Source organism: Haemaphysalis longicornis, unplaced genomic scaffold (genome assembly GCF_048455015.1).
Source record: "Haemaphysalis longicornis isolate Haplotype H1 unplaced genomic scaffold, Haemaphysalis longicornis Haplotype H1 scaffold_3, whole genome shotgun sequence".
Taxonomy (NCBI): Eukaryota; Metazoa; Arthropoda; class Arachnida; order Ixodida; family Ixodidae; genus Haemaphysalis; species Haemaphysalis longicornis.
Genome location: NW_027526335.1, coordinates 120,875,603 through 120,893,977, shown reverse-complemented (window position 1 = coordinate 120,893,977; position 18,375 = coordinate 120,875,603). Strand labels below are relative to the sequence as shown.

At 50.4% G+C, this 18,375-nt stretch overlaps 1 protein-coding gene across 1 annotated transcript in view; it reads right to left on the bottom strand.

The window, feature by feature from the left end:
* The window catches only part of LOC144175049 (uncharacterized), a 98,751-nt gene extending 81,993 nt beyond the window's left edge, over window positions 1–16,758 (bottom strand). Inside the window, exon 1 of the mRNA XM_077704087.1 lies at window positions 16,510–16,758. The gene's annotated coding sequence lies outside the window, so the exon portion shown is untranslated. The remainder of the gene's footprint in view (window positions 1–16,509) is intronic.
* Window positions 16,759–18,375: the final 1,617 nt, after the last annotated feature.

Below are 18,375 nucleotides of genomic sequence, written 5' to 3'. Positions count from 1 at the left end.
TTGGCTGTTGGCCATCCTGCGGCCCCTCCCCAAGCCAGGCCGTGGTTTTGGGGCAGTTACGGCCTACCGCCCCGTTGCCCTCACCTCCTGTGGCTGCAAGCTGCTGGAGCGGGTGGCCCTGCACAGGATGGAGGTCATCACGTCGGAGGAGGAGTTCATCCCGGAGCAGCTCACAGGCTTCCGGAGGCATAGGGCTGCGACGGACTCCATTGCCGACGTGGTGGCAGCACTGGAGCATGCCCGGACCACCAGGCAGGTGGCAGCCCTGGTGCTGCTAGACGTCAAGGGTGCCTTCGACAACCTGCAGCGCCCTGCCATCTCCCTGGCCCTGGAGGAGGCAGGTATCGCGGGCAAGCTGCGGGGTTTCGTCGAGGCGTTCTTGACGGGCCGCACGGCGCGGGTGCAGGTGGGCAGCGCCCTGTCGGCGCCCCGGCCAGTGAACGTGGGCACCCCGCAGGGCTCAGTCGTCAGCCCCTTCCTATTCAACCTGGTCATGGCGGCTCTACCAGACTGCCTGCCGAGAGGAGGGGCACACAGGGTGTACATGTCTGTGTATGCCGACGACGTGGCCCTGTGGGTGCTGGGCCCCAAGGGGAGCTGCCGAAGCATCGTGCTACAGCTGCAGGCAGCCCTGGATGCGGTGCGGGCCAAGCTGGTCAATGTTGGCCTGCAGCTGTCAGCAAGCAAGACAGAGGCGATGCTGGTCCACCCGGATGCCCAGTCCCGTCGCAGGGCCAGGTGCCTGCACATCGATGGCGAGGAGCTCAGCTGGAAGTCCAGTGTGCGCTACCTTGGGCTCACACTGGACCACTGCGTCAACTTCCGGCAGGCCACCAAGGAGCTCCGAGCCAGGGCACAGATGGCCACCACGGCCGTGCGCAAGATGGCTGCCAAGGACCGCGGCTGCTCGCAGCGAACGGCCCTGCGACTCTACAATGCTGCGGCTGTGGGTCTGCTCATGTACGGGCTACCATTGGTCACCCTGCGCAAGCCCAGCTGGCAGCAGCTGGAGGGCGACCACCGCAGGGGCGTCCGCACCTGCCTTGGCCTGCCTCGAGACTCCCAGTGTGCGAAGACGCTGGCTGAGGCGGGGGCATGGACGCTCCAAATGACGGCGGACCAGCGCGCCCTGGGCCATATTGACCGGCTGCGGCGGGCTGAGGGAGGCAGCCCCCTGCTGCAGCGGCTGCGCACACACCGCCACTCGCGCATGGGGCGCATGTTGGCCCTGTACGAGGAGGTGGTGGCTCCCGTGGAAGCAGGCCCTCCCTCCAGCCGCCCCCCTGCACTGGAGGCCGAAGTGCACACGGACATCCCGGGCCTGCATAGCAAGCGGCGGACGACGCACTGCGGGCAGCTGCAGCTGGCTCGGGGCGTCGTGTGGGGCGACCTGGAGGACCACACCCTGGTGTACACGGATGGTTCCGTGCGGCAGCAGCAGGGTTCGGCCACGGCGGCGGCAGTGCTAGGGGAGGCCACCAGGCAGGCGCGGCTGCACTACGCCGCATCATCCGCCACGGCCGAAATGGTGGGTGTAAGCCTTGGCCTGGACCTCCTACTGGAGCTGGAGCCGCCCCCCGAGCGCTGCGCCGTGCTGTGTGACTCTCGAGTGGCCCTACTCCGGATCCAGGGGGGCGACCCGCGCTCCCTCCTGGTGCGGGCCGTGCGGGACAAGGTGGCACGGCTGGCCCAGCAGGGGACTCGCCTGCGGCTGCAGTGGGTGCCAGGCCACATTGGGCTGGAGGGCAATGAGAGGGCAGACGAACTGGCCGCCGACGCCCACGAGCTGCCCCCTACGCCCACGGCAGCCCACGCAGCTGCGGATGACGCCCGCCTGCTGATACAGCGACATGTACGGGCCCAGCATCCGGACCCGAGGTTGGCATCTGGAGAGGCCCCACCACCCGTCCGGGCCACACGGATGCCGAGACATCAACGCTCGGCTGTCCTGCGCCTACGCGTGGGGTGCGTGTGGACAGCCGAGCGCAAACACCGCCTGGCACTCATCAATGACCCGTCGTGCCAGCACTGCCGGGCGGCTGTCCAGACCCTGCCACATCTGGTCCTGGAGTGCCCCCAGTTTGCGGCAGGGAGGACCGAACTGTTGGCCGCCTTCGGGGGAGGGGCTCGGCCCCTCGAAGAATTTCTGTGGCCGCCAGGCAGTGCCAGAGAGCGGGACGGAGTCCATGAGGCCCTGGGGTCGTACCTGGATGCCTCAGGACTCCTCCCGGCTCTACGCTTTCTCCCCACATAAACTAAACGGTGTGTGTGTGGGTGCTTCGTTTTTTTTTCTTATGTTTTTTTTTGTCTTCGTGTTTTAAAAAAGTGTTTACCTTGTATATATTGTACATATATGTCCTGTTAGACTTGTATATTTGTATATATGTAACCTCTTCTTCTCTCTATCCTCCCTTCCCTGTACAACTGTTTTCCCCATTCCCCACACCCCCCACACCAGCAGGCGTTCCGGTGTCCACCCTTAGGTGAGACAAACTACGCCTGCTGGTGGTCTTTCCTTTCCTTGTTTACAATAAATTCATTCATTCATTTTTTATTGGTGTATTCGTGTACTTTTTTCTGTAGGACTACTTGCGGCACTGATATATGTTCATCCAGTCTTTGTTTTCCAGCCTTGACTACTGCGTGTTGATGAATCGGTAAGGTCGTCCGGACACCATCAGAACGCCGAAAAAAAAGTTGTGTAGTCCGCGCCGTATATGTGCGTGCGTTCTTTCAAAGCGATAAGTGTTTTTGTTTCCGTAAATTAAATTCATTTTCTGAATAATTAGAGTACTTAATTATTACAAACGCCATGCATCCATACTAATGAGGTTTCAGTCAAGATATTCAACAGAAGGTGCCCCGCAGCGAGAAGACAAACAAAAACAGGCTACCCTACCTAAATGCAGCTATCGCCTTCACGGAAGGTGTGCAGACGCAGCGCAATTACACTGCAAAGCCTGCATTTATGACGACGCCTTCATCTGGACCCCGGACGCATGCCGTGACCGCATTTCTGTGTCAGCGAGACGCGTCTCGGAGTTTATGGCCCCCAATCGAGGTCGTTTCTTAAGGAGACAATCGGGGCTATCTCGGCGTCAATAATTGCGGCAGCGCTCTCAGCGGTTTTCTTCACATCGGGCTAAAGTCGGGCGCGCAAGCATCGGGATGAAACGACAATGTTCGAGTAACTAATATATATATATATATATATATATATATATATATATATATATATATATATATATATATATATACCGTAAAAACCCGCGTATAATACGAGGTTTCTTTCCAAATTCTACTATGTAAAATTTGTGCCTCGTATTATATGTGGATCCCAAAGTTTTCAGCCGAAAATTTGCACTTTCGGTTTCGGTTTCAGCCGAGGGTGCGCCATCTTGCGGTGGCGTTAGCTGGCTGCTGCTTCTCTCAGCCGGCGCCGGCGCCATTGTTTTGACCACGCGAAGGAGGGTGAGCCTCATTTCACAGATGATCGCCCCTACACCCCCTCTTGCGGGTGAGCCTCATTTCACAGACGATCGCCCCTACACGTTCACCGCAAGTCTATCACGATGAAGGCAGTATTCGGCTGTTATTAAAATAAACGTTATTTTATGTGCCGAGACCATCAGGAATTGCGCCGCAGGACGGCAGTTCGGCGTCACCGAAGGCAGCATTCGCGGGTGGAGAAAGCAACTGGTGCTTGACTGGATAAAGTCTGTGTGGCGTCGGCGGCCTGGAGCACTGGTGAGGGTTCCCGTCAGTGCTCGTTTTGGACGCCTGTCGCTGCCACCTGCCCGATTCCGTGAAGAAGTTGTTGCGCGAACCCCACACCGAACTCATTGTCATGCCAGGAGGAATGACATCCCAGCTGCAACCGCTATACGTTTGCATCAACAAGTCTTTGAAAGACTGCATCAGGTCCTGCACCAAGAGTGGATGAGGTCAGGAGACCCGTAAGTGACAGCTACCGGATGGCTGACGCGGGCTTCTCCAGCGGTGCTTTGTGGCTGGATCGCGGATGCGTGGGCCAGCATCCCAGAGGAGCTCGTCAGTCGCTCTTTTAAGAAATGCGGCATCTCGAACGCCCTTGATGGTACTGAGGACCACTTTCTGTGGGAAGACATTTCCGACAAGACGACTTGAGGAGACAGCCGCAGCGAACCCGATGATGACTGAACGGACGTCGGGAGACAGTGCCAGTGAAAAGCGACAATGACTGAAGGGTAACTTCAGTGCAAATAAATATTTTCTGTGCTCTTCACCTCGCATTATATGCGGATGAAAACTTTTTTTCTGATTTTGCTGTCCCCGAATTACACCTCGTATTATACGCGGCGCGGGTTTTTACGGTATATATATATATATATATATATATATATATATATATATATATATATATATATATATATATATATATATATATATATATATATATTTATATATACATATATACATACACACACACATGCTCTCTCAGGAGGAGGTCAAACTGATCAGCATAGGAAAATTCCATATCCTATCCGCGCCCCACACGGAAGGCTACTCTGCCTGAGGACGGCCTCGTTCGAGCTGTTCGTGTAGTACAGACATAAGGCCACCCTATTCGAACCTGCTAATAGAGACCGTGTGGTGTTTATGCAGGAGAGGGTTCGCGCTGGGCCCCACTGATATCCCGCAGGAATTCGGCGTTCACCTCGTTCCGATAACGAACGCTGCGGTGGGAAGCGTTGTGTAGTACATGCATCGCGCCATGCGTTAAGCCCTTGCCCTGCAGTCAGGCGTAATTTGGAAGGGGCGCCGAGCCAGTGGCGGCCGAGTCCGCCGCCGTAATCTGGGAATGCGTGGGAGCAGGAATTGCCCTCCATTGATCATCGCGCGCGCCTACGACCGACCACCAACGCTGCCTGCAGAGCAAATGCGATGAGCGCCCCAGGAAAAGTGCACCCTCGGCGCTTTTTGTTTGCCTCCGCCCAGCGCTTGCCATTCAGCATTCAGCGTTGCTTTTATTTCCCATCGAGCCATTGGTTCTCTTGAACTTGGCCAGGTGACGTCATCCGGCATCGACCAATCGGGCGGATCCGTTTAGCCTACGGTAATTTTATTCGGGCTCTGACGTACGACGCCGGCATTCTGCCAGAGCAGATGCGACGAGCGCCCCAGGACGTTATCCGTGCTTTTTTTTTTTGCTTCCGCACATCCAATCGTCTCCTTTGTTTGCCTTTGTTCTTGGTTCTCTTCGAGGCATTTTTGAACTTGTACAGGAACGTAATGTGGTATCGACCAATCAGAAAGGCCCGTTTGAGCCACGGTAATTTTATTCCGACGCCGGCGTACAACGCAGTCATTTTTTCGTTGTTGAGCAGCGAAGGAGCGGAAGGAACGCTCTCTGGAAACTGCCGGATGAAGACGGCGAGGGTATACGTGAGAGGAATGCCTAGGGGTCGAGTTCTTCTGGCTGTTGGTTTATGCCGCTGCTGCTTCATTCTTATTCGTTTTATTCCTTCTATCGTTGCGCGTTTTCGGCGACGGCGTTCCGAAAACGGATTGGATCGGACAACTGCCGCACGAAAACCGCGCATATTTAAATGCGTGTACAGCGGCACGCGTATACCGTTGCGTTAAGCGCTGCGTACCAATACCTCCGTGCTAAAAAAGTCGCGTAGGTAGTCCAGCTGAGCCTTATCCCAACACTCTTTTGCTTACCTCCGCCAACAGATTGGCGGCCTCAGCGTGCTGACGTCACCTGCGCCTGCCGTCACGTGGTGTCACGTCGGTTTGGCGGAGGATCTGCACTCGCGCGGTGACACCAGACCGGGGACTATTCTGTGATGACGCCATGCGAAAGCTTGTTGTCCCTTCAGGTTGGCGTCATTGGTTTTGTCAGTTGATGGAATCTGCAACATGCGGGCTGATGACGCATGGTTGGCGGAGCCAGGCGAGCTACTGACGTACAAATGAGCGATGTACGGCAGTGTATCTTCGGGACCCTCCAGTAAGTTCATAACAGAGTGTAGCCGAACGGCCAAGCGTTGGCATTAACGAAGCAATTTCAGTGAATGACGCTGCCTATTGTATACAGCACACATCTTAAACATGCAGTCGGCGCTATGACACTACCCCCGTACGAGCTTCACGTTTCGTACTTCCAAATTTCAACGCGCACACCAAAAACTCCGAGTTCGCCTACGCCCTTGTGATCTATGAATGCGAAAGTGTTGATGTCCAATTGAACACCCCTGAGGGACCGTTTAAATACCACATGGCGTTTTGAAATACGCAGAGCACCTTGGCTCGCCCGTAACAGCTGCGCCGCCGGATGAGGGCAGCACAAGTGGCCAGGGTTCCAAGCTCCGCGCGAGAAGAGCGGCAGAGCACCCTCTCCGCTTTGCCACGTGGCCCTGCTCTTGCCCAGGCGTTGTGTAGCAGCGAGCACTCCTTTCCTTCGTGTTTTATTTATGAGGCGGTCGCTATGGAACTCAGCGTAGCAAATTCGAGTTTCTCCGTCGCGTTTATCGGAGAGCGGCTTTTTCGATAAATTGGCCGCCTAATGTTTTGGCATTAAAATCCCAAGGACATGAGAATTTGCCCCGCTCGATCGCACTCACAGGTAGAAGCAAATCAACAGTACCCATTTAGCGTGTTCAACGGCACGGTGTTATACGCTATACGCGTTTCTTCAGCAAACGTTCCTTCGATCTCAATTCTCGAATGATGGAGTGCACACGTTTATGAAAACGGCGACGTTCATAAGGGGCAAAACTTAAGCTTTTTGGTACGAAATTCCCCAGGGCTGAGAAGAAATTCACACCCTGTGCTGCATTGGCAGTTATAAAGCGCGCAGCCACTCACTCCGACAGTGCACGCGCGCTTCTTCGTCCATGCCACCCCGTGCGTGATCGATGGGCGTGGGAGGAATACCAAAGAGCTCGGCTCAGCCTACGAAAGAGAGCACGCTGCCACCCGATACCCGGCGTTCTCTCGCGTGCTTCCGCGCGAGGCAACGAACTGCCGCTCCTCGTTTGATCTGCCGAGACGTGACCGGACCGTCGCAGCGGGACCTACTCGTACCTGACTCAGCGAGAAAGGAACAAATTGGGTTATCTTAATCCGCGGGCACTGTCGAAGGCGACGACATTATCGACGAGCGAAGAGGCCGTGCTTTGAGTGAAAGCTTGCAGTGCAGGCCTCGGGTAAAGACGTTCGGCCGGGAATTTGGCGAGAAGCGACAGGGATGACACACTCTACGACATGCTCGCCCGCAAAGCGCACGCTTGAAGGAACGCGAGCTATTGAGTGTTGAGACGGTGGTCTCGTAAGATGTGCACTCGATGTAACTCCCTGTTCTCGTTTAGTTGTTGAGACGAAGCTCGTACTTTCAGAGGGCTATGCAGTGCGTTTGTCGCTACAAATTTGTGACTCAAAATGCAGAAAGGACGGAAAACGCTGAAAACGAAATTTGGTTGCAGAGACAGGCGGTCATCCCTCCGCTTGGGCGGCGAGTTCAAACGCATGGGAATATGTAAAACGCAAAGGGTAGCGAGATGGCGGGAAGGCAGAACTTCGGGAAGCAAGTTTTTTTGCGAATAACAGAATGTAAAAAGGGGATATAAGACAGCTGTACAGGCGTGAACTCCAGCCCACGGAAGCGTGCATATTTTAACGCGAAAGTTTTATTACCGCACACACGAACATTTCGCTGACGTCATATCCGTCACGGAAGTGACAGCAATACAACGAAGCAAGCGGCCTGTAAAGGGTGCACCCATGCACACAGGGTCTTCTTGTGGGGAAGCAAACTTTAGTACTAAAGAGTATGTTATACTTAGGGTTGTCCGTTTTCGGGTTTTATATTTTAACAATAATTTTGAATTTTAACACGGGTATGCCGCGATACCCCAAGATTTCACTGACGTCATATCCGTCACGGAAATCACGGCAGTAAACTTTTGCCGAAGCGACGCGCCAGCAGGACGTCGCTTGCCAAGCACACCCACAAGACAGCCGCCGAGCCGCAAATTATGCTCAGCTGCAGATTTCGCTGCACATTTAACTTTCGTGTTTTACTGATTCCTATGACAGAGGCATCAACCAGTTTTTTTTGCTTCTTCCTCCATTGTAATTTCACTGCGTTCACCGTCATGACAGAAGATATTTGCATGAACTTGGGCGTTATCCTGATTCTTTTTTTATCCCTTTTCCTGTATTTATTTATTTTCTCAGTCGAATTATTGCAAACGGAGAAATGAATGACGATCCAGATGAACTGCGAATTGGAGCCAGAGCGAAAGGGTACCAGAGCTCACCAAATTTTGGAATTTTACGCCTGATCGTTCCCTCTATATCCACTTCCCGCTGATTTTAGCTGAAATGTCTTTGCGCACAGTAAAAATCTTTGCATTTGGGTGCCAATATGCAATACCACAATATTAGAAAAGACGTATTTCAGGAACAAAGAATGAGTGTAACGCGTTTCTATGTATCTCGAATGGATAGTTCCGTCGCAACCATAGATATATCAACTTCAGGAAATATGCGTAAAAAACGATGCAGTAGGAGCGGGAAAACATCTTAATTATCTTTCAAACAATCCTTGCACGCGCGTGCATCGCAATAGTTGCAACTCTGGAGGCACTTCCCGTGGTCGTGTCTCCCGCGTGCATTAAATCACCAGTCATGTCTGACTGGCGTTAACTCTCCTGAAACCTTTTACTTGAAGCGAAGCAGCTCCCCATACCGAAAATCGGTGGACGGACTATATACCAATGCGTGTGGCTCCTATTTTGGATATTTCTGCCGCTTAAGAAATTTGTAGATTCGCTCATTTTTTCAGTGCCTAAGAATAGTGAAGCACTGAAAGCAAGTCAAAATTCTTCAATTTCTGGTGCTCTAAGTAGGCGCTTATGTTGTACATCGCATATTTTTTTCTTGGCGCAAGTGAGATCTTTCAAAAGTTGTCACTTTTAATGTGATTTGTGTTACCTTGTGGTAACACAATCACTTGTGGTACAACAGTCACTCACCTTTTTATTACTCCAATCTTTGGAATAGCCAGCTCCAATTTTGCTTAGGGCTAGCGCTTCTCCAATGAATCAACATTTTTCTCTCTCTTGGCAAAAACAGTTCATTTCACTCCGCACAAATTATGCGTCAAACGCATTTCAAAGGCACCGATCTCCCAAAGTACACCGTCTGAAGCTATTCCACCAAAAACTAACACCCTTTGAGGCGCTCCTGCTGCAAAGCAATTCTCTTCCCGTCTTCAGGCAACGCACCAGCTGCCTCCGACAATCGCTGCGAACTGAGAGGACGGCCATGAATTATACATTTTCTCTTTGTGCTCTGTCTCACTTGAGCTGGATTTCCTACGAAAAGTGTGTGTTCGATATCTAACGTCATATCGGCGCTCAGGATAGTCGGCTGTGATATATTTAATTTTACTTCAGTTGACGCGTATAGCGTCGCAGACTCAGCCTGCCATTGCTCATTTAGAGGCGCACATTTTCGCTGAGCCACACCTGAAAGCTGTCATGGATAATAAACTTTTGCTGCTCGCTGTTCTTACAGGAAGGGCTTTATTCCGAAATGAAAGCGGGATCTGAGGGCTCAAGGGGATCAGTTGGAAAAACATTCCACATATCAGGTCCGTTACAGGAACCTAAGCAGCGTAAATAGCCCGTAGGTTGGGCTCTAGAGCCCAACCACGCACTGGGTTTTTGAAAGTCCAAAGAAGAGCTGGCAGAAGCCATTGGCAGGGAAAGTTGATTAGACTGCGACATATCTTAGATTTTTTTCATTTTCATATAAGAACGCTTTATAGCCTATGAAAAAAAAAATGCCTTTCGAAAAGCGCTTTGTGTAGAATAGTGGAGCTGGCTTTAAAGGGTTCATGGGGTTTTATAAAATAATTAAATATAGGGCATTAAGGTCTTCATATTTGGATAGCAGACTTTTTATACTATGCCTAAAAATGTCTTGCCAGCAATGCGTTTGTGTAAGGTACTGAAGCCGACCTGGGGGGGAAGGGGGAGGGGCGTTGTATAGCGCGTTATACGGGCTACATGCAGTCTTGCAGAAGTATTTGATAAAAAAATTCCCTCGCACTTCCCCGAGGGGGAGAGTGTGTAAGTGCAAATGCACGGTTGTTGATTGCGCGATTACGGTGGATATCGTGATCTTAGTGAGTAGTCGAGAAATTACACACACGCACACAACTACAAAGAAAGATATTTCACTCGTTATTGCTGGTACCGTTGCCCGGTCCGCCATCATCGTTATCGAGATGCAGGACCAGCGACCGCTCTCGACGACGGCGCGCGCTCGACTAATACCCTCCCGCGCCACGCGGCCGCTACACGAGCGCCCTCACGCGTCGGAATGCGGAGCGCCCGCTACGCGAGCGAGAGCTCTCCCGCCCGAAGTGGAGAGGAGGCGCCCAACACCCGCAGTCACTGAGCGGAGAGAGGAGGAGGAGAGTAGCGCCCGCCGTTACGGCGAGGGCTACACGAGCGCCCTCACGCGTCGGAATGCGGAGCGCCCGCTACGCGAGCGAGAGCTCTACCGCCCGAAGTGGAGAGGAGGCGCCCAACACCCGCAGTCACTGAGCGGAGAGAGGAGGAGGAGAGTAGCGCGCGCCCATCTCCCCCCGTTGCTAGGGAAGACGTGGAGCGCGCGCACCCGCAGCTGTTGCTATGCGGACGACGGCGGCGGACGATTCAGGCTCGCTTAAGAAGTGCATTCGCACTTAAAAGAACCTCGGGCCATCATACTTAAATATCAAACTGCTTACATTACCCCTAAAAATGGCTTTCCAGCAAAACCTATGTGTACAGTAGTGAAGATTACTTTAAAAAGCGAGGTCCTTAATAAAAGGCCTCTGGACACATGATATATATTGGCGTCAAAAAGTTTTCTTCTCAGCAAGGCCATTTTGCATATAGTGAAGCCAACTTTAATAGGGTTCTGCATGAAGTTTTATAGAGGTATTTAAAAGTGTCTTTATACCTTGGTATCAGATTGCTCATATGGAACCGGGAAAAATGAATTCCCTAAAATGCATCCGTGTACAGTGGCGAAGTCGTCAATTGAACGACTCGTTGCAGAGCCAAGGGGCTGAAGCAATTATCTGACAACTGCCACTTGAGCATTTCTGGAACTTTCTTTTGCGTTTCAGCATTTGTACACCCCAAAACACCGAAGTGCACCCACTTCCATCCACTTGCCCTAGAAGTCCAGATCTCTCTACGTGCATCTGTTTTAAAAAGTAACGCGAGAAATCATGTTTTCGTGGGTAATTATGAACTGCACGGCGGCGAGACGCGGAACTTATTTTAAGAACTTGGCAGACTAAATTTATACCCCTCCCTGTAATCAACTGCAAATAATTATTAGCCTGACAAACCTTCATTCATTTTCAGCCACGTGGAAGCCCGAAAAATGTACTCGTTTAGCGGGTGAAAATGACCAAATGAAACTAAAAAGCTTTGTTCGCCAGTTCTCTTAAAGGCACCTCTTGTGAGTGGATATGCTCGGTACCATAATCCTGAAGCAAAGAATGAGAAGTTCCCTTCATTGTTAGTCCGTGCATTGTTAGCCTCAGGTGAATTAGTTCTTTAATTCTATGTTTTTTGCTTCCATGTTTGTTAAGCATATATATTGATATGCGTTCTACATTTCCATATTTCAATAAGCGCCATTTATTCTTACGAAGACAAAATAGAAAATTGCAAGCAGCTATAGCAATTCTGCCGCAATTCTCGGAATATGCGAATAAATATTTAATGAAATATTTTAATTCACTTGTTTTCTGACAGTTACTAGTTGCATATTTTCAGTTAATAATTACGAATTTAACGTAAGAGTTCTAGTAATTACTTGTGTACACTATTATTTAGTAGTTATGTATTTATCATACATTATTTTAATCCCTTGAATAATCATATGGAGGTGGTCGAGGTTAAATCTCAGAACCCCCGAGAAAATGTTTTGGCTACGCCCCTGCCTACGGGGTAAAAACGTGCGCCCTTACCCAGAAATATCAAAGTAAGCAAAAACAAAAATGAAGGAAGCTCACACTAACGCGCAAGACTTGAAGGTAGGGAAGCTGTACTCAACCTCCACTACCATCAAGACGATCTAAGTCCACGATTGCAGCCGACCTGCTGCTTCTTCGCCGCTGCCGCAACAATCTTTACTCCATCTTTGTTGCTAAAAGTGTGAGCTTCATTCATTTTTTTTTTTTGGAAGTGATAATCACTGGACATCACCTCGCAGAGGCGTATGCTATGACCTGTCTTTCCCATTCCGAGCAACTGTTGCCACGGTAACGGTAAAATCTGGAGTTTTTTTTTTTTGGCCAATCTCCCAAGTGGGAATGCTTGGCTTGCAAACATGCGCCGATGGCGCTGGGCGGTCGCCGCGAGGCACGCGCACACGTGCGCTGGGCATTTTTTTGGCTTTGTTAACTGCCGGGCGGTCAGCGCGAGGCCCGCGCGTTGACCGCCGGTATTTCTTGGTATTTTTAACCGCGGACATGAAAAACTACGATTTGCTAAAGAGCTTCGCTCTTAAAATACATCAAGGGAGTGAGGAAATGTCCTTTTTTTTTTACTTGGTCAATGACACGTGTTTCATCTTTTGTACTATGCTACCTAACCAGAAGAAACGCCATCAACCATGGACTCCAAGGAATTCACTAAAAAGCAGGCGTCAGGAACAACAGAAATCGTTCGGGTGGATGGCATTCCAGCTTAACTGTACCGATAGAAGTTTACAATCGCGCCGAATACGAACAATAATAGCTCATGAGCAACAACAAAGCAACGATTCCACCCGAAATTCGTTCCGGCTTTTGCTGTGCGTCCGATACCGCCTCCACTTTCGTCCGCAGTTCACGAAACGGATTCTCTTCCCCTCCGTCTCTGCGCGTAGCGGGAGCGTTCGTTCCAGGAGAGGCAATCTACGAGACGCGCACCTGCAAGCGGAAAACTGCCGGGCCGGCCCCACTGCTTGCCCCCGCCGCGCTGCAGTGAAGGCAGCCGGGCGGGGCGGTGCACCACGAAGAAGAAAGAATGAAAAGGGGCCCGCTTGCACTGCCCGTTCCGGGGCTGAGAAAACCACTTCTCCGTAGTCGGCCGTTCTACGAAGACCACGCGCGGCGAGGGAAAACGTGAGCGGAGAAAACGAAACGCACGCTGCGCGGTCCGCCCGCCCGGAAGCAAGAGGACGAACCTGGCTTCTCGCACGCGTCCAAGTTGTTGCGTAACGCCCGTCGCGCTCTCTATTTCGGTGCGTGGTTAGGTGAAGCGACGCAGCTGCGCATTCGAGGAGCGAAGTTCACATTACACGTACGCACGACAGCACACACTGGGTGCTAAAAGAAACGATGTATCGGTGAGATAAGAGTACTATGCTTGGGCAGGGCGGCTAGACTACTGAAAAACGCAGAAACATCAGATCAAGTGTCACCGAACGGTTCTCTCTGCAGCGCCAACCTGTTTTCTCGAGTAATGAGCGTGAAGAACGACTATGTAAATGAAATTCTTTTTCTATACTTCTCCCTTAGTGCATAGCGAAAGGAGTACGCAAGTGCAGTTGCTTCACCTTAAAATTTACGGTGGGCCTATGTGCTGACGGTTTGGAAAGGAATTGCCCTCCGTAGATGAATAAATGTTTTCGCTCTTCCACCTACCCCCCGTTATGTAATGACCTGACTTTTATCACTCTCTGCCAGGTGATAAACCGGCACGAGGGCATAAAGCAAAATCAGCTTCAATAAGCGTACCGTATTTTTTAACCGTGCTTTTTTTGTTTTCATCTCTATTAGCGAAAAAGCCTCCTGTGGGTTCCATTTATCTAACGGTATGTCACGCCACAGCAACTATCGCGCACAAGTTATACGTCGCATCTCTAGGCCTTGCTTATGCAGAGGCGTGGCTGCCAGGCGTCATATTACGCTTGACATATAAAACGGCACCCGACAGACTTTTACTGTGATTTGTACACGCGGGCTGCTTGAAGTCACGGCCTAACTATTTGTGTCATATTATTAGCTTACGCGACAGCTTAATCGTGTCGGCCGCCATCCGCTCCTTTAATGAAGGTGCACTTTACGTTAGTTACAAAATAAATGCTCATGCAACAAGGGTGGAGCAAAGTAATGAACGTTTAGCGTAGAGTGTAAATTGTCGAATCTTTTGCGCACCAAAGCGACACGGCTGTACAACTACGGGGTGAGCCGGAGAGCTATTCCCATCGTAAGCTACGCGTGAATGACTTGGCTGCTTGCGTTTCTGAGGTAGTTTGAACTAACGAGCCTTGCTGGCCCTAAGCGGGCCAGCACCGCCCCTTGCAAACGCAGGATGACAGGTAGATGGAGTGTTCAGTTGTGCACGATGCGTGGCATGCAACCTTTTGGAGCAGTAATACGGAGTTGAAAGTGGTGGCATTGAAAATTGCTTGTTACCTCCCCCCCCCCCCAAAAAAAAAGAGAAAAGTACCCGCCAAAGTACCCCCCCCCCCTGATCCCCCCCCCCCCAAAAAAAAGAAAGAAAATTACCCGCCGAAGAATAATAACAAAGATCCTAACTAGTGTTTGCACTAATATGAGAAGGTTCCCGGAGCGAAAGCTTAGACAACCTGTCAAGGAGAGTTAAAACGAATGTAGTGCCAAGGTTTCTTTCATGGTAGGTGAAGCGTACGGCACTGCATATTCGACCTTTCACGGTGTGTTTTGTTTTGGGATAGACGAAATGGTTTAATCCGCAGCATAGCTGGACATCACTAGCGTGCTGCAAAATATCTGCGAACAATCGTTTTTACGCCGTTTAAGCGAAAAGGAATGCAGTCGGGTTTCAAAGTGTTTTCTGTGGAATTTCCCAGCGGCTGAACAGCTGTGGTTCAGCTCTGTTTCAGCCGCTCCTCTGGCGCAAGCTGGCAAAACAAAAAAAGAAAAAAAAGAAGGGAAGTTGTTCGTATTGCTGCTCACCTGTAAAATGTATTCATGATGGAAAGTAACAGGGCAATAAACGACGAGGGACACAGAAGAAATTCACAAGAAGGCGCTGTGTCCCTCTTTGGTGTACCTCGAGAAGGACTTGCTGCTCAGCGAGTTGGTGCGAACTTTGCGACATGGTTTTAGCGCTACAGATGGACGAACACAAAAAAAGAGGACGGACAGGCGCTACTAACAACTGGTTTTATTGCCATGACGTGCAACGAAATATATAGGAAAAGAAAGAAGCGAGATGCGCAGAAGAGGTGCGCGCAGAACTTCACTAACCAATGTAGGAGGCTACGGAAGGGTGGTGTCAAACCAACTCATCTCGCAGGCATACAGATATATAGACGTGTCGCTAACACAGTCGTGTCCTTTTTTCTTTATTTGATAGGTCTCTAAAACTTCACGGGCTGTTTGGTCACGGCTTCTGCCTAGAATTTTGGCCTGGCGAAACATCGGCTCACACGTTGTGCATTTATTGCAGTGAGACGAAAGGTGGACCCCATGAAGTTTTTTAAATTTTGCGCATGCTCCCTTAACCGGTCGTTAAGGCAGCGGCCGGTTTGCCCCATGTACGACCTGCCGCAATGCAGCGGAATCTCGTACACTACTTCTTCTGCGCACTGCACATACGCAGTGGCATGTTTCTTTGAGCAACCAGCCTTTTTCCTTGTCGGCTTGGTTGTGCGTGGGCCAAGCTGCGCTAGCTTGTTTGGCGCCGAAAAAAAAAACCAGCGGAACACCATACCTATTTGCAACCTTTTTTAGGTTGTGCGACACCTCGTAGTACATACGGTACAACTTCAGGTTTTTTGGTGTGCACTTTCGTATCCGCGTTTTTTTTTTCGCTGCCCTTCAGTTTTTCATGGTATACCTCGTCGTTTAGTGCGCTCTTACTTTCCATCATGAATACGTACCAACACGCCCAACTTTCTACGTGTCAAATGTAGTCAACGTCGCAATATCTTTTAAAACTCGTGTCAAAACCTTCAAAAAGCGCAACACTGAAACAAGTAAGACAGAGAAAATGATCACGGAGACAGCTGAAGCGTTCCAGATAAGCCGGAGGGCTGACAATTGTATCAGTCGGGCTTCTACTTACTTACACGCGAAAGAGATTGCCTATATCACACACTTTGCAGTAGTTGTGGTGGGTTTTACTTGAGTTGACCCTATCTGTTTTTCATTATGCATGCGTGGTGTGGTCACTGGAAGGTTATGTGCTCCTCGTTTTTCTCCATTACATTTCCCTTGAGACTAGCGCTCGTCCTGTTGTTCCGTCTGTTGTACGTTTTTTCAGTGTCGCGCTGTGGAAGGTTTTGTCATGCCTAACAAGCCTAGCTCGCCATTCTGCTGCAGCATCTCATGAAATCTTGACGTACAATCAGCGGGTAGCTAGTGACTCTAATCTGGTGCAGGCAATCGCCCACACAGCACGACACACAGAGCGGAAACTTTTAAAAAAGACGTGTGTCCTTCGCTAATACTTCAGCTCTGTAAAAGCGTCTTACCTGAGCCTCTACGTGCTCCTCCTCTTGCGTCGTCGTAATCCACCAGAGACGTCACTTCGCGCCTTGGCGCCTTTTCTTTCCCGCCAGAACACGCGTGGCGGTGGGGGAGCACGCACGGACGGCCGGGAGACGCACGGCACTCCGTTGAACACGAGAGAGCGCGCACGGCGACGACCGACGCTGCTTCGTTGCTGTCGGGTCGACCGACTGCTGCGCCGCGAACGATGCCGAGCGAACGGCCTGCCTGGAAGCGGAGGATGGGAGCACGTCCCTGCCCTTTCCTCCTGGGAGCTTCGTTTTGTGCTACCCTCTCCACCCGTTAGCGCAGCTCTCTCCGCTCTCGCTTCCGCTGCTCTGCGGATTTTCGTGAAGCGCATCGATGGAAGAGACAGACTCTCGGAGGCTGACCGAGTTCTCTAAAAGCCCGGTACTTCCGATTCGAAAGAGCGGGGAAGTTGACACGGCAGAAACAATTGAAGTTGCACGGAAAGCGGGGTCGCCGAAGCGCTCTTTTTATTGTTGGAGAGGGGCAGAGGTCTGGTGAAGAAGCTAAAGGCGGTGAATGCAAGCGTGCATCTGCATGGGGTCACGTGATGAACAGGGCTGGGTTGGTTACAAACGCGGGGATGGGTAGGCTATCATTTGCATGAAGAAACATTGTCGGTTTCGCTTTAAAGTGAGCTTTCTTCCCGAAGCAGGTTTGCAGGAAAATTCGATATGAATTTCGGCTTTGCTGGAAGGCGCCAACGGACGCGATGAAAAGCGTCGGCAGTTATTTAGAAGCACTCCCCGCTACCCCTACCGGTTTTCGTATTGTGGGAGATATCTGCGATAATCAATGTTCAGTAGAAGGGCGGGTGCAAAAAAAAAAAAAAAAAACATGTCTGAAATCATGATATTTTCGACTGACGCAATTTCTGTGTTTGTAAAAGTCCCCAGGGCGTTAGCAAGGTTACTTTTTTCCGGCCAATTGACCTCTTTCCGGAACTAATAAGCTAAGACAGACTGACCCGATGATTAAAGAATTTTTCTGCTGATGATGTTCAGCGTTGGAGTATTCTGGTAGTTCATAAAATACTTGGGCACTTGGATGCTCCATAACACGATTACCTTGACAGATGGATTGACGCGGGAATTTTGTGCTCGGCTGTGACTGCAAATTAATTGAGAGCACTGAACGTTTGCTCAGTAAATGAATGAATGAATGAATGAATGAATGAATGAATGAATGAATGAATGAATGAATGAATGCATTTAGTAATCAATACACTGAACGAGGACGAGTTGATTTATAAAATATTTTTTTTTTGAAGCTGTAGCTTGAACTCTGTAAACGAAAGATTTCTACTTTTTTCTTCGTAGTCCATTATTCGTAGTTAAGGACATGATAGTGTTGACGGTACTGCGTGGTAGCAAGGCAAAAGCTTTCAAACGGCAAAGCTCAGAGCTATCTGATGAATTGGAATTTTAAAGCTGCAGTGTGCACGTTATTCATGTAGGACGGCTACTTGAGTTCGACGCGTTTTATTGGAATAACTGAAAGAAGCGATAACAATTCTCAGCCACTTTCGACGCAGAAAGGTGGCTGTGACAAACTTTAAAGCAGACAACCCCGATGCCTGCTTTTACCTCAGCTCGAATAAGGTAGGCGAACACAGTTAATCGCTTCGGGATAGTTATATATCAGGCATTGCTGAACGTTCTTTTATGGCATTAGTAGCCGTTGTGTAATGAGAATTTATGCAGAATAGCTTCGTTTGATAACGTGTTGTCAAGTTTTAAGGGAGCACTTGTGCAGTAATTTGTATTTATCGTGAAAGGTTTGCTCCAGAGCATGCCTTCATGCGGATTGCCTCTCTCCTACAC